Here is a 27,029-nt window from a genome sequence, read left to right as displayed (position 1 = left end):
CCCCTGTAGAGCAGATGTCTTGATTTATTTGCTGCCCCTCTCCCCAGTACCATGTCTAGTACCATGTCTGGTATATAGCACTGATAAAGATTTGTAGCCTCGTAGATGAAGGATCTAAAACAAAGTGTGGGATATAAGAACTTCCCCAAGTCCTGTCTCCTAACTCCATTATCTTTGGTGGTTATGATTTCAGCCTAGGAGTTTTGGGGGGTTGTTTAAACATTTGGGCCAAAGCAAGACCTTTCACAACGAGACAGTCATGTGGCTTCATACACACATCCTCTCCCTCTCTCTCTCTTGGCCCCGGCCCAGGAGTCTCACTAGCAGAGCAAATATATACTATGTGCTCTGCAGCTTTGGGGCTCTCTAAGATGCCCTTCCTCCCTCGTCCACTTCTACACAGAAACATCCTATGCAGTTCTGGAGTCTTCCCTGACCACCCATTGTCCTGCATGCTGAACCACTTCTGTCCCCTCCTTTCGTGCACAGCTGTGCCGGGGCCCAGTATATATTTGTTGTTGGCCTGCCTAGACCGCCTCCTCCATGAGTCTGCAAGCTTTTTGAGGACTGCCTTACTCATTTTTGAATCCTCAGTGCCTAGCAGAGTGCCCAGCAGAGAGTAGGAATTCGGTAGATCCTGGAACGGAGAGAGAAAATTCAAACAAGGAGTCTTATGAATAGGATGCCAGCCAACCCCTGTAACGGCCACAATGAATTTAAGTGCAGACAGATCACTGGACTTGGCAGCTGAAGCATTGAAACGGAATTCTAATGAGTGTGAGCGTCTTTGGCCGTGACGTGTTTTTGTAGACCCGGAGGACCCCAGGTCAGCAAATGTGTCAAAGCTATTTTGTCTAGGCCTGAACTGAGTTTGGTCGTCGTTTTGACAGTACTTTCCTGAGTCAGCGTTCAGGGGACGTGAAAAGTGTTTTAACAACCCAAAGAATGTGTAATAGAAGTTTGTCGTTCTGTTCTACTTGTTGCTGCGTTGTTTTTGCCCGTTGGTTTTGGTTTTCATTTGGGGAGTTAATGAGCGACAGACTGTTAGAAAACCAGAGGCGAGCTGTGTGGTTTATTGACATGCTGACTGAATGAATTCAGCTGTGAGTGATCTGGGAATCCTGGGCATGACGGGAAAGTTCATGCCTGCCACCGCCCCGGCTGGCCTTGTCAGCCTGTGGACCTGGCCCGGTTTCTCAGCAGTGGCGGGTAAACAGATCCTCCTGCTTCTGTCTATCAGGCATCTCTTCGGTTTACAGGTCCACGTATCCTGCCTTTAGTTCTTGCAAAGAGAAAGTGCAGATGCACTCACAACCACAGAGGATCTTTTTGTTCTTCACACTGATGGTCATAACAGGTTTTCTAAAAAAAAAAAAAAAAAAATCTTTTTCTCTTTTTTTAAATCCAAATTAATTCTTGTATTATCAATTTCGTTAGCTAATTAGAGAAAAGACCCTTTTCCCAAATGAGTAACCAGGCACAGTGAATTTGCTGCTTCATAGGAGGTGTTTGCCCTCAGCCCTCATCAGTCCCCCCTGTTTATCCTGGAACTGCCCCCCTGAGATACACACCACATGGTGAACGTTAAACACCACGAACATGAATGCCATACCACGAACATTAAAAAGGGAAAAACGTCCTTAATTTTATTTTTCAGGCATGTTGACATCAAATAAATTATAAGCAAATATACTTTAGATTCCTTTCCTGGGGTATAAATTCACTTGGGTTAATATTATGGTTGTGAGGTTTTTCTGGGGTGCTGCATTTTGTATGGTTGGTCAATGTGAGAGAAGCTTTAGCCACTTGGGGGCACCCAGGTTTTTATGTAATGAAAACAAAAACAAAAACGAAAAAAAAAGCCCAAACAGCCCGAATTACCAATGGAAAGTAATTTGATTTTAAGAAAAAAGGGGGAAAATACTCAGTGCAGATAGACCATTTCAACATAACTAATTTGAAGAGTCAGTCTGTGTTGAACACAGATGACCACATTCTAAGGAAGGAAATTCACCAGGCAGCCTGATTTATGGTACAGAGTCCGTAAAACCCCAGCCAGATTCCTGTTAGTGGGTACCTCCGCCCTGGCCTGCAGCCCTGGGCTTCTGGGAGGGAGACTAGCAATGGAAAAGCAGAATGAGCAGTGAGAATTCAACTGTAAGCTTCCCCAGGGCCAAGACCACACTGTCTCATTCTCTGTTGTGTGCTGGGGGCTTAGCATTCTGCTGGAGATGTGCACTCACAACTATTTGTTTGGTGAACGACTACATGGGTGCTGTGGGTGAACATACAAGGCGCAAAGAATGAGTGGACAGAGGAGAGAAGATTTTATGCAATGATGACCTACTAATAAAGGGAGTGAATTAGCAGGAGACATAACCACAAGGCAATGCATGTGTTGTATGATGTATTCGCTTGACCCCAGAATTGGTAGGGAAATTCCCATGATACCTATTCTAGTCGAAATTTTGTCAGGTCGAGCTTTGTATTATGTATGTGTTATCTATGTGTGTATCTACATAAGAGACTTGTTCATTTGCATTTTGAGTATGTAATCAAATATCACAGAAGCTCAGACAACATGAGCGCTTAAATTCACAAGTTTTATGGTGCCATCCAATATAAGTTTATGATGATAATGTTGCTTTGATGCTTAAGAGATTCTGAAATGCCTTTTGAATTCTTAAATAGTGTTTAATTATGTTAGGTTATTTTTAGGATTCTTACTTGTTTACCCTATTCTAATTCCTTGAGAATTCAAGACCTGCGTAACTGCTTAGGTCACTCAGTTGATTTACTAACCCCTGATGCAGGAATGTACAGTCGGGTCGGTCTGCCCTGCCAGTTTAGATCGACTCCTCCGTGGTTCTAGCTTCCTGAATATTTTCTTCAGCTTTGCAGCTTCAGAAATCACTTTCATGAATTCATCAGGGGTCAATGAACCCTACACATTTGCTAGAAACCAAACTCACAGGGGCCCGATGAAGAAGAAGCTATTATTTCCATGTAGTTCAGATAGTTTGTTGGTGAGTAAAATATTCTTTTTTTTTTTCTTTAAAGATTTTATTTATTTATTTGACAGAGAGATCACAAGTAGATGGAGAGGCAGGCAGAGAGAGAGAGGGAAGCAGGCTCCCTGCTGAGCAGAGAGCCCGATGCGGGACTCGATCCCAGGACCCTGAGATCATGACCTGAGCCGAAGGCAGCGGCTTAACCCACTGAGCCACCCAGGCGCCCCATAAAATATTCTTATACTATGAAAAGGTGGCACGAGACCACTGTCACAGGGGTCCTTGGGGAGTAGCCTGATGGCCTTAATTGGGTAACACCGTTTCCACCTGGGAAGTTCAATCCCAGAGGCCTTTCTTGAGCATCTATTTCGCGTAAAGGAGCAGGAGCTGGTGGCTGTTGAACCCTTTATGCTGCACACCTTGTGCCAGCTTGGTCCTTTTACATACTTGAGTTTACATGCTTGTGGTACTGTAATCACTGTGGAGACCATGGGGCTGAAAAGAAGCAGTCTCTGTCCTTCAGGACATTCCAGATCTGTGCTGTCCAGTTTGGTACAGATACGTGTGGCTGTAAAGCACTGGAAATGTGGCCAGTCCAAACTGAAGTGTGCTCTGAGTGTGTAAAATGTGCATTGGATTTCAAAGATTGGGTACAAAAGAAATGTAAAATATTTCCTTAATAACTTTCATATGAATCAGATGTTGAAATTACCTTGTATTTTTGGACAAATTCAGTTAAATAAAATGTCATTAAGTTATTTTCAGGTGTTTCTTTTACCTTTTCATGTGATTGCTAGAAAATTTAATATGACATATGTGGTTTTCACATTTATGGTTCACGCGTTGCATCTGTTGGAGAATGCTATTATACAGGTGAGGTACATACATAAATTGTTAGAACCTTGCGATGAGCATTTAAGTTGGGGTAAACTTTTTTTTTTTAAAGATTTTATTTATTTATTTGACAGGCAGAGATCACAAGTAGGCAGAGAGGCAGGCAGAGAGAGGAGGAAACAGGCTCTCTGCTCAGCAGAGATGCGGGGCTCGATTCCAGGACCCTGGGATCATGACCTGAGCCGAAGGCAGAGCTTTAACCCACTGAGCCACCCAGGCACCCCTGGGGTAAACTTTTTGAACGATGATTTGGCAATAGCCCACAATTCAGAAATCTGGACCTCTGAGTTAACTTACCATCAGGCACAGAATGCTGAGCTTAAAATAGACACACCTACCATTGTGTGGAACTTTTCCTGATTAGACGCTCTAAAATGTTTACTTGTACTGTCAACAGCTGTTTATTGGTTCATTATTATGCCAGGCACAGTGTGAGGCATTCAGAGTCCAATACAAGATAAATCATGGAGAGTTCCAGTTTGGGATACTAGATGATTCTCGGGAAGGAGGTAGATTCTATAGGTACCCAATAGCTATGCTACAGATACGATGAGATAGACATCTGAAGAGATCAAATGTAGAGCGTTGGCTGTCCCAGAGGACTAAGGTCATTGTGTGGCGTGGAGTCTGTGTTTGAGCTGGAACCTGAAGGGTGAGAGGATGTGCATGGGCAGAGATTGGGCAGGTGGAAGGGGTGGACTGGGTAGAGGGAGCAGGAAGAACAGAAGATCAGAGGTAAGGCTGGAGGGGTCTTGTAGGCAGAAGGGGTGTTCACCTGCCAGGGACATGATGTTTGTGCAGGGGAGGGGAGGTGGTAAAGGCTGGACTTGAATAGCGGAAGGCCAGGCTAGGGAATCTGGACTTTTCCCTGCAGTGCTTAAATGCTAGTGAGGGTGTGGGACCTTAAAACAGTCTCTCAAAATTCCAGTTAGCAGTCCCATCTAAAATTCTGAATGCCTGAAAGAGTCATGGCATCTTTTTTTTTTTTCCCTTGAGAGTGAGGGGACTTAATGCTTAAATTTTTAAAAAGATTTTGTTTATTGATTTGAGAGAGAGTGTGCAAGTGTGAGTAGGGGGAGTTCCAGAGGGGGAGGGAGAGAGAAACCCTAGCAGACTCCCCACTGAGTGTGGAATCCGATCCAAGCTCCATCCCATAACCCTGAGATCATGACCTGAGCTGAAAGCAAGAGTCAGACACTTAACTGAGTCACTCAGGCGCCCCAGTGCTTAAATGTTTTTAAAATAACTTCTTTTGAAATAATTACTTCGAGTCTAGTTTCTTCAAATCCTTCTAATGTTCTATTTATTTTGTTCCAAGTAGCAACTCATTCTCCTTAGGAGTGGGAAATATTAGACCAGAAGGCATGTGTTAAGAGACAGGAGAATAAATTTTTCTCTCCCAGTCAATAGTCGGGATGGAAAATCATACCAACTCTTTGTCTTGTATTTCCCATTCCATGAAAATAAAGAACATTTCTGGGGCTACTGGGTGGCTTAGTGGGTTAAAGCCTCTGCCTTCGGCTCAGGTCATGATCCCAGGGTCCTGGGATGGAGCCTCGCATTGGGCTCTCTGCTCAGCGGGGAGCCTGCTTCCCTTCCTCTCTCTCTGCCTACCTCTCTGCCTACTTGTGATCTCTGTCTGTCAAATAAATAAAAATATTAAAAAAAGAAAAGAAAAGAAAGAACATTTCTATAGAAACTATGTTTCAGCAAATGAGGGCAAATACTCCCTAAGAGTCTTTGACCAAATTGGTTCATACACTGTCCAAGTGCAGAGAATTATAGAGGCACAGGGCTGAAGATGCTAGCGAGTGTTACAGTTAGGAGAGTGGACACAGGAGTCAGACATGCGGGTTCAAATCCCAGCTCTACCCTTTACCAGTTTTTCTGCTCACTTCTGATATCTCCAGACTGATTTTTACCTCTAGCCCTTGACGGCTACCATTTTGCTTTCCATCAGTGCCCTCTGTGTTCTGCCCTTCCCCTTCTCACTTTTTTGTCTATGGTCCATTGTGTTGCCCCCTCTCCTCCCTCTGCCTTACTCTCCTGCAAAACCCAATCCTGGCAAAAATTGTGTTTGTACCGGTATTACTCAGCACTCCTCTTCCAAACAGCTGAGTGTACCTGGGAAACACACATACACACACACTTTCCTCTGATGACATTAAAATGACCAATACCCCCTCTCCAGTGACACTCAGCACTCTCTGGCCATCCTACCACATTTCCCAGTAAATTCATTCTTTCCCTCTCCCAAGTAGGTATTTCACACCTTTGTCTCTGTGCTTAAGCCTCAAATATCTCCTCTTGTCTCTCTCTCTGCTAATGATTCTGCTGCTTACTTCACTAGGAAACTAGAAGCAGTCAGAAGAGCAGCACCTCCTCTCCCCACTGCCAAATCCTTCTGTCTTCACACATAATTCTGTCCCCCGAAGGCCCGCTCTTTGCCGTGAATGAGCTGTGTGTGCTCCTGGGAGGTCCCCTTAGCCCTGTTCAACCACGTCTTGTGCTCTTGTCTGTTCAGAACTTGGTTTCCAAACAGGATTCTCCCACTGGCTTCATCATCATTCCTCTTTTTGCTGGGTCATTCTTACTATTCAAATATTCTGTAATATGTCTCTTCTTTAAAGATACACCTTTTAATCCTTTGTCTCTCACCAGCTTTGCCCTACCTCTCTCTTCCTCTTTTTTTTTTTTTTTTTAAAGATTCATTTATTTTAGAAAGGGTGGGGGCAGGAGAGGGGCACAGAGCGAGGGAGAGAAAAAATGTTAAGCAGACTTTGGGCGGAGAGCGGAGCCTGACTCGGGGCTTGATCCCACAGCTCTGAGATTAGGACCTGAGCTGAAACCAAGAGTTGGGCGCTTAACGGACACCACTACCCAGGCATCCCTCTCTGTTCCTCTTTAAAACAAAACTCTTTTGAGTGAATTGTCTGCTCTCACTGCCTCCAATTCCTTTCCTTTTACTCTCTCCCCTGCCCAGCATTTTATTATGAATATTTTCAAACATATAGAAAAGTTGAAAGAATTTTAAATTTAAACCACCACCTAGATTCTGTTTTGTCTTATTTGCTTTAATGCACATCTTGCCATCTGTCCATCCCCTATCCTCTGATCAATACATCTTATGTTTGGATACATTTTAAACTAAGTTGCAGGCATCAGTAGGGTCTGTCCTAATCTCTCCAGTTAAATTCAGGTCAGTATTTGTTTAGTCATTTTCTCTTTTGAGGTAAAATTTATATACACTGAACTGCACGGATCTGGAGTGAACCACTCAGAGTTCTGATGAATGCACACATCACTGCTGCAATCCAGACCCTTATCAAGGTATGGAATATGACCGTCACCACAGAAAGTTCCCTCATGCTCCACGATGTACTCTTTTTTGTTAATTCTTTCACCCAGCGTAATATTTTGGAGATTCATCCATGTCGTGTGTATTTCATGCCTTTCTGTTGCTCCGTGTCATTCCGTCATTAGGTATTCTATTGCTAATTATTATCCCCTTGTTTATGCCACAGTTGTTTCTCGTTTTTTTGAGGGATGGCTGAGCTCTTTCCGGTTTGGGCTATTATGAATAAACCTGCCATGAACAAACACAAATGTCTTTTTGTGGATATGTGTTTTCTTTTCTCTTGACTAAACACTTAGGTGTGAAATTATTTGGTTATGGGGTAGGTATATGTTTAGTTCTATAAGAAACTGCCAGAACTTTTTAAAAATGGTTGAATTGTTTTACACTTGGACCAACAGTCTGTCAGAATTCTGATTGTTCTACTTTCTTGTCAGTATTTGATTTTCTCCATTCTGGTGCTTATGTATGTAGTGATATCTCGTTGTGCTTTTTAATTTAAATTTCTTTTCTTTTTTTTTTTTTTTAAAGATTTTATTTATTTATTTGTTTGACAGAGACCACAAGTAGGCAGAGAGGCAGGCGGCGATGGGGGGGAATTTGGTGGTGAAGCAGGCTCCCTGCTGAGCTGAGAGCCTGATGTGGGGCTCCATCCCAGGACCCTGAGATCATGACCTGAGCTGAAGGCGGAGGCTTTAACCCACTGAGCCACCCATGTGCCCCAAATTTCTTTGATAAATATTGACATTGAGCATTTTTTCCCTGTGCTTATCAATCATTAGTTTATCTTCTTCTGTGAAGTCTCCCATCAGATGTTTTTGCTCTCTTTTTACTGAACTGAAGTCCTTGGGCAGATATATGATTTACATATATTTACATATGTTTTCCTCCAGGCTGAGATTTACCTATTCATTCTCTTAATGCTGTCTTTTTGATGAACAGAAATTTTTAACTTTGATGGAGTCTAATTTTTTTCCCCTTTGTGTTTATTCCTTTCTGTGTCATATCTAAAAACTTTACAGCTTTAGCATTTACATTTAGGGTTCTGATCCATCTGAAATTAATTTTTATACATGGTACAAGGTTAAGGGTCAAGATTTATTTATTTTTGTCATACAGGAATTCAGGTGTTTTCACATCAGTTGTAGATCCTTTCCTCCTTTATTGGCTTTTTCTGTTGGTTTGTGAAAATTCAAATGCCCATATAAATGTGGGTCAGTCCCGGAGCTCTCTGTTCTGTCTCATTCATCTGTTTGTTGATTCCTTGTCAGTATCACACTGTAGACTTACTAGTCAAAGCCTTAAATTCAGGTAGTATAAGCCCTCCAGCTTTGGTCTTATTTTTTATGATTGCTTTGGCTATTCTAGGTCATTTGCTTTTCTAGACACATTTTAGAATCTGCTTGTCCATTTCTAAAGAAAAGTCCAGTGAGATATTTATGATTAGGATTGCTGAATCTGTTAGATCAGTTTGTGGAAAACTGACTTTTTAACAATATTTAGTTTTTATAGTCATGAATATGATATATCCACTATTTAGATCTTTAATTTCTCTCAGCAATGTCATGTAGTCACATTCTCATTTGAACTCACTCCATTTAGATTTTTGTGCCCAGTTCCCCTGAAACCACTCTTGTCTCATCACCAGTGACCTCCATGTTGCTGTATCCAGTGGCAAGTTCAGTCTTCCTCTTTCTTCATTTCTCAGCTGCCTTGACATAACTGATCACTCTATACTTGAAGCATTTTCTTCACTTGGCTTCTATCTCATCATGCTTTCCCTCTTTTCTTCCCATCTTCCCATCTGCTCTGTTTTGGCCTCCTTTGCTATATCCTTCTTTTCTTCCTAACATTTAGATGTTAGAAGGTCCTGAGCCTCAGTCCTAACCTCCTGTGTTTTGTCCATTCTCAGTAGGTCAGATGGTGTAAATATGTTATTTAAAGCCACACGATTCCCAATTTTATATCTCAGTTCAGAATCCTGGCCTTATAATAGCCAAACCCCAGACTTACAGATACAACATCCTCCTGATCCCCATTTGGGTATCTAAAAGGTATATCAGGGACTCAGCCAGTTAAGTGTCTGACTCTTTATTTCACCTCAGGTCATGATCTCAGGGTCATCGGATCGAGCCCTGTGTCAGGCTCCATGTTCAGCGCAGAGTCTGCTTGAGATTCTCTCTCTCCCTTTCCTTCTCCTCCCTCTACTTGCATGTGCTCTCTCTCTCTCTCTCTCAATAAATAAATAAAATCTTTAAAAAAAATAAAGTGTATCAAACTTAATCCATGCAAAAAGGAACTCTTGATTTTCCTCTAAAACATACTGCTCTTCCTTACTCTCCACCACCCATTGTGTTTCCAGTTCAGTATTTGGACTTTTATCCCTGTTGCTTATATGCCTGTCTTAGAATTTTCCTTGACATCTTTCTTTTACATCCCACACAGAAGACTGACAACCCTCATCAGAATATTCTCTTGGCTCTATCTTCACAGTATACCTTAGATCTCTCTATATAGCCGTCATTTCAGTCCAAGCTACCAACATCTCCCACGGGTTTTACTGTGGGATTCTACGTAATCTGCTTTCTCTTGGTCTGTTCTTTAGCTGTACAACTAGAATAATGTTTTAAAATGTCACAGTATTTCACTCCCCTGATTGAAAACCTTTTGGAGCTTTTCCATTATATTTTGGGGGGGAAAACTGTGCAATGGTTTACAGAGCTTTATGATCAGACCTCCCTGTTATCTCTCTGACTTCATTCTCTTCTGTTGCTCTCTCTTTTGGAGGGTGCTGACTGCACTGACCTTTCTGTGGTTCTTGAACACTCCAAGCTTGTTTTGACCTCAGGGCCTCTGCTGTTTCTGTTTCTTCTGCCTGGGACCTTTCCCCCAGATAATGACATGGCTTGTTACCCTACTCCATTCGGGTCTCTGTTTAAGTGTCATCTCCCCAGAGAGGCTTTTTCTGACTATCCTACCTCAGGAGTGTACCTCCTACCTGATAATCACTCTCCAGTCCTTCACCCTGCTTTGATTTTCTTCTTAGCACTTAGCATTATCTGGTTTGGTATTTATTTGTTGGTAGTCCGTCTGTCCCAATAGAATATAAGTTCCCTGAGGAAAGGGAATTTCTCCTTGGAATCATTAAATGCTGTTAACAATGCGTGTCACATAATAGGTGCTCAGTAAATATATGTAGAATGGATGACTACGGACAAGTTAACCTTGTTGGCCCCATTTTCTTCATCTGAGATATGGGTAAAATAATGGTTATCTACCTCATAGGGCAGATGTGAATGTCATAAAATATTGAGTATAGTAAGATAGTGTGGTGATAGCTGTTATTATAATTACTATTTAAAAATATAAATGAATTAAGTCTCATAATCAGCAAATAGATATGAATGCTATATAAGGTAAAATTAATTTGCCTGGTGTACGCTTTCTACAATGGTCGATTTTAAAGGTGTAACCTATGATCTGCTGTTATTGGTAAATTAGTTAGAGGAAACAGATATGACTATGTGAAAAATTAAATGCCATGGGATATTTAAATAAGCAGTCCAGACAACAATGGAAACTTCATCAGGCATGATTAGTTGTCTAACATGTTTGCTGCTGATTGTTCTAGGTGTGATAAATAAAAACGATTTTTTTTTTCCTAAACCCAGGTGATCTGAGAAGGATTTGCAGAGGATGTGGGTTTGGGTTGCCCCTGGAAAAGCTGGGGAGTATTTTACTCTTTTACTGGTTGAGAAGGAGAAAGGCATCATAGGTGGAGCAATGACATAAACCTGAATCGGGGAAGAATTAGGGGGTGTGAAAAACTGACCAAACCTTTGTGACTGGTGGAAGAAGTATAATGAGGAAGCTGTCCGAGAGCAATGTAAAGAAAACAGGGTAGGAACAAGAGCAGGTGGTTTCAGGCGACAGGAACTGCCAGGGCACGGGAATCCTTCCAGCTTCTTAGATTGGGCAAGCACGGCAGAGAGTGCTTCTGGGTGGTTAGGACAGAAGGTAACATCACAGGCATGCTTTCGGTCCCTTCTCCCCCCAGTCCCCATGCAGGTGGCCAGGATACTACCCTTCACAGCACGTACAGTGGGTGGTTATGCTGGCTCTGTGTATCCAACATGTCCACGTGTCCATGGAGAGGCAAGAGCAGGAGGGTTCCATTCTGTTCCCAGGGTCTGGAAACCAATTTTGAACTTCTCTTTTCACCCACAAGAATTCCCATTCTAATTCCCACTCTAATTCCCATTCTAATGTGAGTAGAAGACAAGTAACCACTTCAATTATGGGTCCTTCTTATGGAAAGAAGGAATGGGACCTTAGAAATGAAAGGTCCATTAATAAGCATAATAATTTATGTTTTAATACACATGTTAAGAAATAGTCAACTTGTGTGTTTTTTTTTTCAGAAGACCATATTACATCAGTCATATAAAGCCCCATTGTGAAAAAGGAACCGCATGCCATTATATGAAAAGATGCCAACTAATCTGTGAATTGATCAGGTTATAAGAAAAAATTAAAGATAGGTTATTTAGTCAACCATAAAATAAAATCTGCTTTAATGATACAATTTTGTGTAAATTTGCAGTAATCTAAAAGGGTGTCTGTCCTTGCACCTTAAGTTTCTTCTCATTACTGAGTTCCAAAACGTCATTACCTTTTGGGGGATTAGAATATAGTTTAGAGCAATTGGTAGCAGTTAAGAAAATGACCCTGTGAAGGAAGCAAAATAAATAAAATATAGATATGAGCCATGACAAATGTTGCAGAATAGAGAATGGATGTGAAGACAATAAGCCACGTTGTTACTAATGCAGCCCTGGCAACACGCGTCACAGATTAAATAATGAACGCCAGTTAGTGGGCACAGCTAGGAGAGAACAGAGAGCACATTGTTTTAGCTTGTCTATCTAATTTCAAACTAATTGCTTAAATACAGGCTTCTGTTCTGGTTATAGCCAAAGGAAAATTAAATAGTTGAAATACTGTAAATTTGGTAACTCACCCTGGATCACCAATGAGAACAAAATAAAAGAGCTTGGAGCAAAGAATCCAAATAAATTGTTAGCCTTGCCTGTAGATGGAAGCCTGGAAGGAAGCACGATCTCCTTGCTGGGCTCGGCACTCACTATTCCCTTCCTCTGGGGTCAGGTTCTAGCTGATCTGATAAAAGGGATAGATTTCACACAGTCTTCTGGGCTCACAGCTGCAACCCCATAGAGTGAGGATGAGAGATGCTGTGTCTTCTCACGTCCCAGGTGTGGGATCTTCCCGAGTTGTGACCTCTCTGAAGTCTCCTGCCCTTGGGGTTGACTTTTCCTACTCTGGATCTCTGTGATGAGGGAATGAGCTGATACTTGTGAAAGCACTTGGCTGACGCAAATGAAGGGATGGAGTATTTTTATGTACTATTTTTAGGGTGTGCAGTTGATGGAGGAACACAGGTCAGAGCTCCTGGGTTTGAATACTGAATCATCTCATACTAGGTTCCCCCTTTTCTGAATTCTTTTTAAAAATACCTTTCTGTTTTTTTCTTCTTTTCCCCCTTAAATCAGGTAGATGTTCTCTCCTTTTTAAAAAAGATTTATTTATTGATTTTAGATAGAAAGTGTGTGTGGTGTGTGTGAGAGAGAGAGAGAGAGAGCACACGCACGCGTGAGAGAGAGCAAGTGTGTGCAGGGGCAGGGTCTGAGGGAGAGAATCTGAAGCAGACTTCCTACCAAGTGGGGAGCTCGCCACAGTGGGACTTGATGTGATGACCCTGAGATCATGATCTGAGCCGAAATCAAGAGTTGGATGCTGGGGCGCCTGGGTGGCTCAATGGGTTAAGCCGCTGCCCTCAGCTCAGGTCATGATCTCAGGTCCTGGGATCGAGTCCCGCATCGGGCTCTCTGCTCAGCAAGAGGCCTGCTTCCCTCTCTCTCTCTGCCTGCCTCTCTGTATACTTGTGATCTCTCTCTGTCAAATAAATAAATAAAATCTTTAAAAAAAAAAAAAAAAAAAAGAGTTGGATGCTTAACTGAGCTACCCAGGTGCCCCAAGATGTTCTTTACTTTTGTGTGTGCGCTGTGGGGTGCCTTTGGCATGCTAGTGAAGTTAATGAGTTTCTTTTCAGAATAATGTTTAATGCATAAAATTAAATGCCTACACTTAAATGCATAAAGTTAGAATGCATTGGATTACAAAGGAAACCAATTATACTGATATGCAGTTACCCATACACCAAAAACTATGTACTAGTGTAATATATAGCCTTTATTAACACATTACATATCAGAAACTAGTGGCAGGTGTAGTAACTACTATAATTTGATGTACTGATGCATGGAAATACTTTGAGTTGTCTGCAGTAATTGTGATGTGATATGAAGGCACCTTTGATTTCTACTGTGACGAGTCACAGGTATGGCTCCTTTTACTGTGGATCATTGCCTACATTTGTAATGGAAGGGAACGCTCAAGTTCAGCTGGAGGTTAGTAAAAATTAAAACGAAAAATTTCCCCATCCCCATCCTGAATTCTGTCCAAGATCTTCAGAAACCGCTTGCCTTAAAACCTCACCCTTGGGGTGCTTCGGTGGCTCACTTGGGTGACCTTCCAACTCTTGACTTCAGCTGAGGTCACGATTTCAGGGTCCTGGGCTCCAGCACTGTGTAGGGCTCCGTGCAAAGAGCCTGCTTCAGGATTTTCTCTCTCTTTACCCCTCCCCGCCACTTGCTCACACACTCTCTCTAAAATATATGTCTTTTAAAAAAAAATCCAAAACTTCTCCCTTTACTCTTATGCCCTGTGCTCTCCGGGGCAGACTCATTTGTGCCCTGTTGCTGCCCTCCAGCCACAGTCCTCCATCCTTTTGTGCAGTGTCTGCTAGTTGGGTCCCTTCTGTGCAGGCCAGGAACTGGAGCTCCAGACCTCTCTCCTGCACGTCTACCCTGGCTGGCCCTCGGGACCTCCAGCTCCACCTCCAAAGTCCAGCTTCTGGGCTTGGCTCCGCTATGCCTCTTCCTCTCACCAGCCTGCTCCTCCTCCCGGTTTCCCAGCTCTGCGGATGGCCTCAACAAACTCTGTGTGGCTCGGGCCCTGAACCTAGCTTCCTCAAGAGAGCTAGCAAGCACCCCTGCTGCCGGCATTAGGGCCCCGGCCTCCTTGGTAACACTTGGGAAAGTGTAAGCTTGTACATTTGAAAGCACTGGTCTGCCCCTTCCTTTCCCTGGACTGTCTTCTTAATTTCTACTCACTCTACAAGGCCTGGCTCCTTACTTATCTTTCCAACATGCATATCTGGCCACCCTCCAGTTAAAACTCTCCTGTTGCCTCTTTGCCTCTGTGAGATCGACATCAGAGGACCCCTGCTGCCCTTGCAGCATTTTCTTCTGCTCCCTGTGGTCCCTCCAGCGGCCGCATGGTTCCCCATTTCCCTCTTTGCCTTGGAAGACTATGTGGGTGCCCTCTGCTGGGGATCCCTTACCTGCCATGAAGCCTCCTGGTCTCAGTTGTGTGGCTGCTTGGCTCCGGAGCCTTTCCCACTCTGCACCATCGTGAGGACTGTCCGTGGAACCGTTCTCTCCCGTCTGCTCCTCCCTTGCATCTGACCAGAATCTGGCAGGATTTCCCAAGTGGTGTGCACTCAGGAAGGAGGAATTAATAAAGTACATGGTTAGGAGCATTTACATCAGAGCTAAACTGCTTGGGTTCTCATCCCAGTTCCACCACTCACGGTTTGGCAAGGTACTTACCTTTAGGGGCCTTAGTTTTCTCATCTATAAAACTGGTATAAGAAGACAGTGGTGAGGGGCGCCTGGGTGGCTCAGTGGGTTAAGCCGCTGCCTTCGGCTCGGGTCGTGATCTCGGAGTCCTGGGATCGAGCCCCGCATCGGGCTCTCTGCTCGGCGGGGAGCCTGCTTCCTCCTCTCTCTCTGCCTGCCTCTCTGCCTGCTTGTGATCTCTCTGTCAAATAAATAAAAAAAAAAAAAAAAAAAAAAAGACAGTGGTGAGATGTAAATGATTTACTACTTGTGAGGAAGTTTAGAACCTTGCCCACCACTTAAGTTCTTGTAGTGAAAGTTTAAATAGTAGCTGCTAGTATTATTAGTTTTAGCTTCAGTAGTGTGGCTTGGGCTTATTTAAAAATCACATCTTACTCCACTTCTTTTTTTCTCTAACGTTTATTACTCCAGTGTAATTCGAAACCCAGAATTTAACTATTCTTTATCTCCATTGAGGTTGATATTATACATGGATTGTTTGCAGAAATAACTTATATGAGACGAAAGGAAATAATTTTTCCGTTATGGATAATCCTTTTATTTATTTTTTTAATCTAATTTTATTTTTTCAGCATTCCAAGATTCATTGTTTATGCACCACACTCAGTGCTCCATGGAGTCCGTGCCCTCCTTAATACCCACTACCAGGCTCACCCATCCCCCCACCCCCCCCTCGAGGAGATTATGCTGAATGAAATAAGTCAAGCAGAAGCAAATACATTTTTTTAAAGATTTTATTTATTTGTTTGACAGAGACCACAAGTAGGCAGAGAGGCAGGCGGGTGGGGGTGGGGAGGTGGGGAGGGTAGCAGGCTCCCTGCTGAGCAGAGAGCCAGATGATGATGTGGGGCTCGATCCCAGGACCCTGAGATCATGACCTGAACGGAAGGCAGAGGCTTTAACCCACTGAGCCACCCAGGTGCCCCAGAAGGAAATACTTTTGACGAGAGACAGGAACAATCTTAGGGATACAGCCTTTTAACAGAGTGATGGACACTGTCCCACCAGAACTTAGCTGGTTAGGTTGGGATTTATCCACATTTTTTCCATTTCAGAGATGATGTTGACCTCACAGGCATTTTTTTTTTTTAAAGATTTTTTATTTATTTATTTGACAGAGATCACAAGTAGGCAGAGAGGCAGGCAGAGAGAGAGGAGGAAGCAGGCTTCCTGCCGAGCAGAGAGCCGATGCAGGGCTCCATCCCAGGACCTGAGATCATGACCTGAGCCGAAGGCAGAGGCTTTAACCCACTGAGTCCCCCAGGCGCCCCCTCACAGGCATTTTTATCACAGCTTTTTGGGTAAAGGAAAGATGAATATTACTTATCAGAGAATTTTTCCAGGAATGTAAATCATTGTATATGTTTATAGACCAGATCCAAATGAAAGAGATGGTTTTCAGGGTAACTATTATTATTATTATTATTATTTTGCATTAGTGTTTTCATATCCTCAAGAAATATTTTGCTCTCGTGGGGGGCGGAAAACTTTCCATGACCCTTACCACACATTGTGTGTGACATTAATGTACTCACAACGGATCCTTTTCTGCTTTTTTGTTTTTCTTCCAGCTTCAGAGTTGTATTTCCCCTGAGGTTTAACTGTTCCAGCGTTTTCTTGGTCTTGCCACCAGGTGGGGTTCTGGCTCTTTTTTAAGGCATCAGCCTCTTCTCTCATTTTCTCACTGAGGTGACTGTCTTGACCCTGTCATTCTAAAGTGACCCCATGAGAAACTGTTGAACCCTGTCCTGGGAGTGGGTGGGGGAGGCAAGTGGGGGCATGTGTGAGATCTCAGGGAGTCTCCAGGTTTTTCATGCCTGATCTTGTGTTTATATGTCGATGGCTTAAGTTTCACAGGTTTTGAGTAACTTGATGTTACCGGCAATACATGTAAATCTTGTTTGGCAACCAGTGAATCGAGTTTTCCTTGAAAATTTGGTCTGATCTTTTGGCTTAGAAGAAACAACAGAGTTAGGTAATCTTGACCATTTTGTTAAATAGATCTTCTTTAAACAAAGTGGAAATCATGGAAGCAAGCCATGACAATTAAAACTGTCCTTGGAGTTAAAAACTAGGAGCAGACTGTATATATGGTACTGTGAACACGTCACATTAAAAAGCAGAGCACGGATTTTCATTATTTCTTGAGCAAGGTGCTGGAACATTATGAACTATTTTAAGATCTAAATGCCTTCAAGAAATTATCAAATGCGTATTTCTAGAATGAGAAATAAAATTCAAATTTCTTAATTTGAAACCATGGAGAGTCCTATTCCGTTCCATTTTAAACTATTAAAAAAAAAAACTGTAATACTACCCAAAAGTCTTTTTTTTCTAAATAAAACCAAAATGTAGATGGTGAAACTGAATTATGAGTGACTTTTATTTATTTATTTTTTTAAAGATTTTATTTATTTATTTGACAGAGAGAGATCACAGTAGACAGAGGCAGGCAGAGAGAGAGAGAGAGGGAAGCAGGCTCCCTACTGAGCAGAGAGCCCGATGCAGGACTCGATCCCAGGACCCTGAGATCATGACCTGAGCTGAAGGCAGTGGCTTAACTCACTGAGCCACCCAGGCGCCCATGAGTGACTTTAGATTTACAGACACTAAATCCGAATCATAAGTTAGAACGATCCAATCCTCGGGTGGTAGCTACACTTGTGGGGAACATAGCATAATGCATAGAAATATTGAATCACTATGCTATACACTTCTAACTAATGTAACATTGTGTGTTAACTACACTCAAATTTAAAAAAAACCTTAAAGTTAGAAAATTCTTTTTTTTTTTTCTAAAGATTTACTTATTTATTTATTTGACAGAAGGATAGAGAGAGCCAGGGAGCACAAGTGGAGTGAATTGGTAGAGGGAAAGGGAGAAGCAAGCTCTCCACTGAATAGGGAGCCTGATGATGCCAGGTTTGGTCCCAATACTTCCTGAGCAGAAGGCAGACGCTTAACCGACTGAGCCACCCAGCGCTCCTAGAAGGTTCTTTAAAATATTCCTTTTGAATTTAAGTAGATTTGAACTTTAGAATAATTAATGAGATTTTAGGCTTAATTAATGCTACCCCCCACCTGAAAACAGTATGTGACTTGGATTCTCTCAGAAATAGTAACTTCTTATGTCCCTCTTATGTAAAATGAAATCATAGTACTTACCACCACCACTTAACCACTTGGGCAACATTGTAAAATTCATTTCATGGCTCTAATGGCGGCAGGCGGGGGAGGTCAGGGAGACTGTATTCCTCCTATTTAAAATGAATGAGTCGCTTTAATACAGTATCCAAAGAGGGAGAAAGGAGTGAGTGTTCTCTTAAGTTTGTGTGTTACGGTTTTCTTAGGCAGCAAGTTCAAAAATGAAGCCTGAAGCCTTTGCTCAATTGTGTTATGTGGGTTTTCATTCTCACAGCAGCCCAATGTCTATTTAACATATGGGGAGTGGTTTCAAGTTCATTACTAAAGCTTATAGGCTGAAGTACTTTGTGGGCTTGGCTATGACTTAAGTTGCCAAGTTGGGAACAAACTGCTTTCCTTGTGTTTGTGGATTCCCTGGGTAGCCTGTTTCCTTCCCTCTGGGCTATCAGCTGCTTTGGAGATTAGTTTCATAGTAAAGATTCTTTGTGTAGAGCAGTATGAAGCGACTACTTTCCCAGGGGCACCAGGTTAGTAAATAACATTTTGAACTTTCTGCTGCATGTGTTCAATTTTCTTTCTGTACTCCCCGGCGATATGACAGTCAGCACAGCATTTGTGGCGTTGCCGTGTTCTTTTAGAAAATAATGTGAGTTGGTTGCTCCTGGGGAGGTTTGGAGGTTAGGATTCTCCTTATAATATATGCATAGTTTGGCAATATTAAAGGCACATGCAGGCTAGGATGAAATGGCATGTGTGTGTTGGATTGATAGTTTGTACTTGTTTGTAAGCATTTTCAGTTCCTTTTTCTGAATTCCTTTCTTTGGGTACCCCCCCCACCCCATTAAATCTTCTCGTTGTAACTGTGATTTTATATGTGGTTGATTGTAGGTTTCTTGAACCCTAGGCAGCCGTGGTGCCTCACAGCCTTGTGATTGCCCGAAGCAGTTTTCCCTTGGGCCTACTTCTCATAGTTAAAATGAACCGAATATCACTGTAATTTTCTCTTTGGAAAGTCTGGCGTTTTTCTAGAGTGCCTCATAAACTACTCGAGTAACTGTCGATGTGGGCGGAGTGTACAGGTGGGTCAAGCTGGGCTGAATCCCTTCTTTATTTGTCCCTGTTTTTATTCTTATGTAATTCCTCGGAATCCGAGATTACTTCTGGAGTAAATCGCACTGATGATGGATTGTGCCCTGTAAGACACTGAAGTATTGCTAATAGTAACAAAATGAAATTCAGTGAATAGCAGTAAGTGCTGAGAGCGTATCTTCTTTAGTTTCATTAGAGACCTAGAGAGCAGTTTCACCTTTATTATTGTCACCAAAGCAACCCCGCGTGAAATTGTTCTGCAAGAGTAGTTAAATTGGGTGACGTTTGAAAGTTTGGAACACTCTACGGGATAGTCTGTTTTCACGTTAAGTGTGCTTTAGTTCGAGGTAATGTACTTGTATTTCTAAAGAATGCAAGTGCACTTCTGTTACTGCTGCTTTGTTCTGCCCCTTTCTTCCCCCAGTGGGAAAGACAGTGTCTTAAGAAAGGATCTGTTCGCAGCCCAGGCGGGAACCGAGGAGAGGTGCCCCCGTCGCCCACGCCCCGCGACTCCAGGCCTCAGCGGGGTCGGGGGATGGGAGAGCCGGCGCCTCGGGACGCGCTAGATAGAGACCTGCTCCTCGGGGACAAGCCCTCCCCGAACCCACCAGAACCTACCCCTAGTCAGAGCACCGAAAAACAAGAGCACGGATCCTGTGGGTCCCCTGCCCATTGGGGAAGGCCTCACTTCATTCTCCATCAGGAGACAAGGAGGGAGAAGCTGCCTGGCCTTGGCGTGCAGTCAGATCAGTCATCTAACGCCTCAAAATAAAAACTGGTTCCTGTTGCTAAAAAAAAAAAAAAAAAAAGAAAGGATCTGTTCTTCCATGTTCCTCCCTGTTTAAAAAAATAAAATTGAGGGGAAAGAGAGACAAAAAGGAACTTTCAAAACATCTTTGAGGACCGCGGTTCCTTAAGGATCTGTACAGTTTCCGTATCTGCTGAAACTGAAGTTGTAAAGTTACGGCCACACGCCATTTCAGGGTTACAAAATTGACTGTTCTTTATACCCTGAGAGACAACAGTCCAGTTAAGTTATTGCCCCCTGCCTCTGTAGATCTTTTTTTTTTTAACAGCAAATCCAGTAGGTCATTTTAGCTTTAAAAAAAAAAAAAAAAAGACTGCTATAACTTAATATATGTTCTCACTGCATATTTGCACCATTATACTATTAATATTAAATGTGCTCAACTTCAAACTTAAAGGAAGACTATTGTCAAAGTGACTATAGCTGTCCCATGATTTTAAAGAACAGTGTGGTTTTTTTAAAAAACATTTTATTTATTTATTTATTTGATAGGTAGAGATCACAAGTAGGCAGAGAGGCAGGCAGAGAGAGAGGTGGAAGCAGACCCCTTGCTGAGCAGAGAGCCGGATGCAGGGCCAATCCCAGGACCCTGAGATCATTACCTGAGCTGAAGGCAGAGGCTTTAACCCACTGAGCCACCCAGGCACCCACTTAACAAAGAACAATGTTAAGAATATTTTGCTCGTTAATTATTTTCCTTAATTGGCACAGATAAGAGTCTGAAAAAGCTCACATAAAACTCATTTTTGTCTGGGAGATCTGTTTCTGCGTTCCCAAGGGCTTCCCAGCCTTGTAATGAGAGAGAACCAATCAGTACTACCGAGTAGAAGCACAAATAAAGAAATGTGACAGGTATAGAATAAGAGGGGAAACTCCCTAAAAAGCCAGATTTTAGGGTCTTCCCAAAGAATATTCATTTAAAATAATTTCCTGCAAACATGGGGAAGAAAAAAAAAACCATACAGTAGGGTGCTCAGAAATGGTAATTTGAGGATGAAGTGTCTAAGCAGATCTTCTTCCTGACTCTAGGTTGGGACCATCTGCTGTCATTCTTGTTCTCATCTTGCTGGGATGGTTTAGTTTTGTTACGCCTCTGCCTTTTGCCTGAAATCAAGTAGAGACGGGTGTTTTTCTCATTGCATACCATGTAATGTTAAGTGAAACTTTGAGCGGATCACTTGTGACCAAGCCTGCCTTCTTGCTGGTATTCGGAGTAGTCTTGGTGTTTCCTAAATCTTACGAACCTAGCTGGTGACACAGAAGCACGTGATCCTTATTTTCTTTGACAAACACTGAGAGCTTCAAGGTTGGAGACAAGTCTTTAGACCCATGGTGTTAGTATGAATTGGCCCACACCCCAAGCATTGGGAGCACTGACTGACTGTGGAAGATAGGCACTCAGAGGAAAGAAATGAGTATGTAGGAGGAAAGGTGATCTTAGAAGAAATGCTCTCTGACTGCTGAACCTCGATAAATCCGTTCATGTCCCTGGTGGCTTGCATTACACCCCCTGGTCTGGATCTTCACGGTGCCCGTTTGGGGAGGTTTGGGCTTCTGGTCTGCAGTTTCAGGCCTTGTAGGATTTTCAGAAAGGCTCCAGGGAGCAGGGCCACCACTGCATTTTTCACACCTAACCCCTGGAATCAGGGTTCTTTTTTTTTTTTTTTTAATAGATTTTATTTATTTATTTGTCAGAGAGTATATTCACGAGCAGGGGGAGCAGCAGGCAGAGGAAGAAGCAGTCTGCCCACTGGGCAGGGAGCCCGATGCGGGACTCGATCCCAGGACCCTGGGATCATGACCTGAGCGGAAGGCTGACGCTTAACTGACTGAGCCACCAAGGCGTCCTGTAACTCCTGGGTCCTTGCTTAGCCCCGCTCACTGAAGGAGCTGATGCACAGGAATCTTGTGCTGGTGTATCAGAAAGTGTGTGGGGGTGTGGGTGGAGGGAGGGATTGTGGTACCCCCCATCTGAGACACTCACTGTTTCACGGTGACAGTAAATACTAACCTCCCAGACAGATTGCAAAGCCTGAGGACAGACTACTCCTGAGGCTGATCTGACCACAGACCTTTCCAGTTCCCCCTTTCATTCTGAAACACTCGACCTAAGTTTTACATTCCGGCATTTCTGGCAGGAGTGGGTGGTAATAATAGTCCTAGCAGGAGTAGAAGAGCTGGTGCTGGGAATAATAATAATAGAACAACAACAACAGCTAATACTGAAACCATTTCCCAAGGGCAGTCCCTGTCCTAAGCCTCTTAGGTTCTCCTCACAACAACCCTAAGAGGCCAGCTGTCTTTCTCCTCATGTTATGGTCGAGGAAACTGCCCTGGGAAGGTTATGCCCTTTATCCCAAGTCATAGCAGGTAACAGCAGTAACAGTGTTGTGCCTCAGAGGAATGCTCTAGTGGGGGAAAAAAATCAGTATGAGAAGTGGATGTTCTTGGGAAATATCACCCAACGTTTCTTTCTTTGAAGATATTTATTATTTGACAGAGAGAGACACAGCAAGAGAGGGAACACAAGCAGGGAGCGCCCCATCCAATATTTCTTATTAATGAGAAACAACCATATAAACACATCTGTGTTGTTCGTCATACTCTGGGATGTTTCTGTTGACCTACTGTCAGCAGGACATGTCCTTTGTGTTCTTTTTCTACGGGTGGGAGGTGAGCTTTTTCCCTCCTTTCTCACCTGTTCTGCTCATGACCAGTGGCAAGGGGCAGAGTTTGCCCAATGTCACTGAATGAATGGTGGAATGGTGACCAGTCCACCTGGAAACTGGTCATGAAAACTGGAAACTGTGTTTTAACTTTGTACTTAAGCTAACCTTGGAGTTCTGAGACTTTAAAAAGCTAAAATAATAAAACCACTAAGGCTTGGATCTTCAGATTGTTTCACTTTGATTTGGCCTGTATGAGGAGTGTCCTCTTTATTCCTGCCCACTATGATTTCCTGCTGGTAATCAAAGCTCTGGTTATTTTAGTCCTGAAGCCTTTCTGAGGCTTAGTGGAAAGAAGTCTTCTTCTCAAAGAAGACTGTGAGACTTCTCATAGTCTCTTTAAGACCATGAGAAGTGTATTTCCTTTAAAAATGTAAATGTGCATTTGAAAATGTTGGACAGATAACAGTCTAGTTTTGCTAAAACTTAAACATGTGACAAATAAGTTAGGAATCTTTGACAATGTTTAAAAACATAGCTCATAGATTAAGGAACTAAGTTTAAAGAAAAGGAAAGAAAAGAAATCAAATGTTCCCTCTCTTTCTGTGTCTCTCTCTGTCAAAAAAAATCTTAAAAAAAAATACATACCTATTTGTGTTATGCTTAGGGAGAGCAGAAATGGTGGTCACCTTAAGGACTGGGGGTTTAGGGATTATTTGAAAGTAGTTATTTCTGGTAGTTTATATTTTCTTTTCTCTATATACTTTTCCACATACTAATATTTTTAAACATGATTATATTTGGAAAAAAAAAACTATTGTGGAGAGAAAAAAATGAGAACAACATGTACCAAAGTTTAATTGTAGGTTAACGTCACCCACAATCTATTTAAGGTGGTGGCTTTAAGAATGATTTTAATTTTCCTCACATAGTTTGCAAATCTAAGGTTCCTTTTAAGAAGAAATTATCATTTTTATAATGAAAATTAAAATAGATTAGGAGAAATAGGCTAGATTTGAGGTGAGATCAATTTTTATAAAGGCCAGGATAATTTCATTTTGGAGAACAATTGTTTTTGCTATGTTTATACATTGTTATAGGAAGTTGCCCTTTGATTTTATCTATCAGGTTTTAAATTTTAGTCAGTGGATTAGCCATTCCAATGTTAAGGTAGATAGTTTATTTCATAAGGGATGTTGGAGGGAGCTCACTTAAACACTTGAAATATGAGTCTAGGAAAGACACTCTCAATGGATTTCCAGTGTGTCTCATTAACACTTTGCTTGTAAAAGCAGCTGATGCTGTTTAGAAAGGGACGAGTCACATAGTGAGATGATCCTCATTAGAAATGATTCAACTGGAATAACAAAGATGGAAATGAGTCTTAGAGGAGTTGACTTCATTGTTCCCCCTCCTCATTTTATAGCTGAAGAATGATTGAGTCCCCAAGGCCACAAGGTTCTAGTTGATTCAGAGTCTTTTGGGCCTTTTGAGGTCTTTTGATGCCCCAGTTGCTGTTATTTCCTATATTTCATTCTGTACACCTAAAAGCATTTTAGTAATGATGAATGAAATTATATTTCCATTCTTTCTGGCTTGGTAAAAGTCAAAAGCTAATACCAGTCACTACTTACCTAATGGCATTTGAGTAATGAATGCCGATTACTGCTTCCAAAGAAAACTCACCAGCCTCACAGGCATGGTCTTTATTCTCATCATCAAAACATCTGGTTTTCATGTTTATTCTGGAAGACAGCAGCCACGTGGAGTGACTAGAGATCACTTGGTACTGAACCCTGGAAACTGTTTTCTAACAGCTTTATTATATCGTATAACTTACATATCACAAAATTAACCCCTTAGAAGTGTACAATCCAGTGGTTTTTAGTGTATTTACAGAGGTGTAACCATCACTGTAATGTAATTTTAGAACCTTTTCATCACTCCAAAAAGAAGGCTTGTACTCACTCTTTTGCCCCCATTTTTCCTCCTCTAGCCCAAGGTAACCCATGTTCTACCTTCTGTCTCTCTCTAGATTTGCCTACTCAGGACACTTATGTGAGAAAGCTGGGAATTTTAATTTGATGCTCAAGGATGACTTAAGTAAACATGACCTGGTCACTCTAAGGGCCCTTTTTTTAATCAGTAGTGTCTTGAAGTATGAGATTGAGGCAAAATGAACTCAGTGTGTCACCTGTTTATTAGATTAAGGGACTCATTTGTGTTTTCTGGAGTTCCTATATTTAAGATTTGTGTTAAAATATTCAGTATTCAAATTTTATAAACTATATGGGAGTACCTATCCATTAGTATGAGATTGTTGCAGACTGTGTTGCAAAATTGTTAGAATGGATCACTGCTTACTAATTGGGACCTTGAACGAATCACTAGACTTTGCTAAGACTTAATTTTTTTTTTAATCTATAAAACGAGGACTAAAATGTAAGTACTTACCTTGTAGGATTCTTGTAAGAATGGAATGAAATAATATATATAAAAGGCCTGCTGTAGAACTTGATGCTTCATAGGGGTTAAGTGAACATTAGCTACTGTTGTTCCTAGTGCCATTTATAATAAACTATAGAATGTTATTTTACTTTGTTTTTCAGTGACTTTATTTGTGCCCTCCTAAGGATTTGAGTAGGCTTTGCAAGAGGATTTGCCTACTATTAAACACACACACAGGAATAAGACAAAACCAGGGATGATCAAGTTAGCAGAAAGATAATATCAGAAGAAAATGTAATAACAGTAGTTACGATAGCTAAGATTTAGGTAGCAGGTTTTGAGCGGAGGGAGTAACATCAGATCAGAAGTGGGCAGAGACCATTGGAGAGAGCTCCTGCTGGGGGAACCTTTTAATGGTGTCCAGTCCACCTTCCTACCCCATGCAGAACACCTTGCCATAGATCCCAGCTTGTTGTGGTGTTGGAACTCACGATGTCAAGGTGAGCACACCATCTTACAATGTGATAGCAACTTTTAAGCACTTCCATGAGCTAAGCTAGAATTAGAGCCCAAATGGACTCCAAAACTGTATAATTATTGTGTAAACATGCCTGCTTAAGGCAACCACTTTCTTTGTTAATAATTCTTTTTTAGAATGCTCTTAGACATTATAAACCAAACTGTGCACTCTCGTAGGTTCTCCTCCTCCCAATTTTCATAATATTTTCTATACAGAGAAGCAGGCATCTAATCATACCCTCCGATATCCGAAAACAATTATTATTCTCTTGCTCAAACCCGTGAGGTTTTTTTTATTGTTCCTTTTGATGCCCCAGTTGCTGTTATTTCCTATATTTCATTCTGTATACCTAAAAGCATTTTAGTAATGATGAATGAAATTATATTTCCATTCTTTCCGGCTTGGTAAAAGTCAAAAGCTAACACCAAAAGTCAAAAGCTAATAGTTCCTTGGATTATATATTTTTTATTGTTCCTTAGATTTTATATATATATATATATATGTGTGTGTATATATATATATATATATATATATATATATATATATATACACACACACACATATATATATATATATGTATATATATATATATATATGCTGCTTTTCCTTTTTCCTGGAATGCGTTCTGTTCGAGTATGCAGAGTGAACTCTGAAGCAGTCTTCAAGAGTCCTTCCCGATGTACCTTTCCAGCAGTAACCTTCCTGGGCCCCAGACTGAGCACGTCCTCCTCTAGACTCCCACTACACTTCTCTTCACACTCTGCAAATCAGCTCTTACAAGTCTGTCTCTACCCCTGCATTGTGAACCCCTGTCAGAGAGCTATTGACCTTTGTGCTCCTAAACTCCATCCCTGCACTGGACATGGGGTAACGCCTTGATACAGTGGCAGAGAGAATTTTGATCTTACATCCTTGTGGATTGCTAACTGTATCTGATTTTACAGAGCTATTGGTTATAAATGTATTTGGACAAAAGATGTGCAGATAGACTTTGATTAACTGAGGGCTGAGGTAGAAAACTAAAAAGCTGTAGCCCGTGGCTTTCCTTGGACCAAAAGTAGCATCATTTTGGGAAGCCAACTGAAGGTTGGTTTCTGTTGGTTACTGCACCATTCATTTGCATGGCTACTGTGCTGTTCATTTTCGCTTGGTGAAATTATCCACTGATTGCCTGATATAAGCGAGGTGCTTCCTTGTGTATTGGACAAGGCTGATACCCATACCTTTGCTCGGAAAGATTTAGATAAAAGGATAATGACGTTGACAATGTGATTGAGTCACAAAGTTCACAGGAAGTTTCATGCCAGTATTCA

The 27,029-nt window shown here is 41.9% G+C and overlaps 1 protein-coding gene across 5 annotated transcripts in view; it reads left to right on the top strand.

The window, feature by feature from the left end:
• The window catches only part of PLD1 (phospholipase D1), a 196,042-nt gene that overhangs the window by 23,606 nt on the left and 145,407 nt on the right, over positions 1-27,029 (top strand). For 3 of the 5 annotated variants that reach the window (XM_047730562.1, XM_047730552.1, XM_047730548.1), the window contains exon 1: positions 18,574-18,712. The exons of the other annotated variants lie outside the window; for them this stretch is intronic. The gene's annotated coding sequence lies outside the window, so the exon portion shown is untranslated. Of the gene's footprint in view, positions 1-18,573; positions 18,713-27,029 lie in introns of those variants that run through there. 5 annotated transcript variants of the gene reach the window in all.

This window comes from Lutra lutra, chromosome 1, assembly GCF_902655055.1.
Source record: "Lutra lutra chromosome 1, mLutLut1.2, whole genome shotgun sequence".
Classification (NCBI taxonomy): domain Eukaryota; kingdom Metazoa; phylum Chordata; class Mammalia; order Carnivora; family Mustelidae; genus Lutra; species Lutra lutra.
Note: the sequence above shows the minus strand (reverse complement) of the source record. Positions and strands in the feature narration are given on the sequence as shown.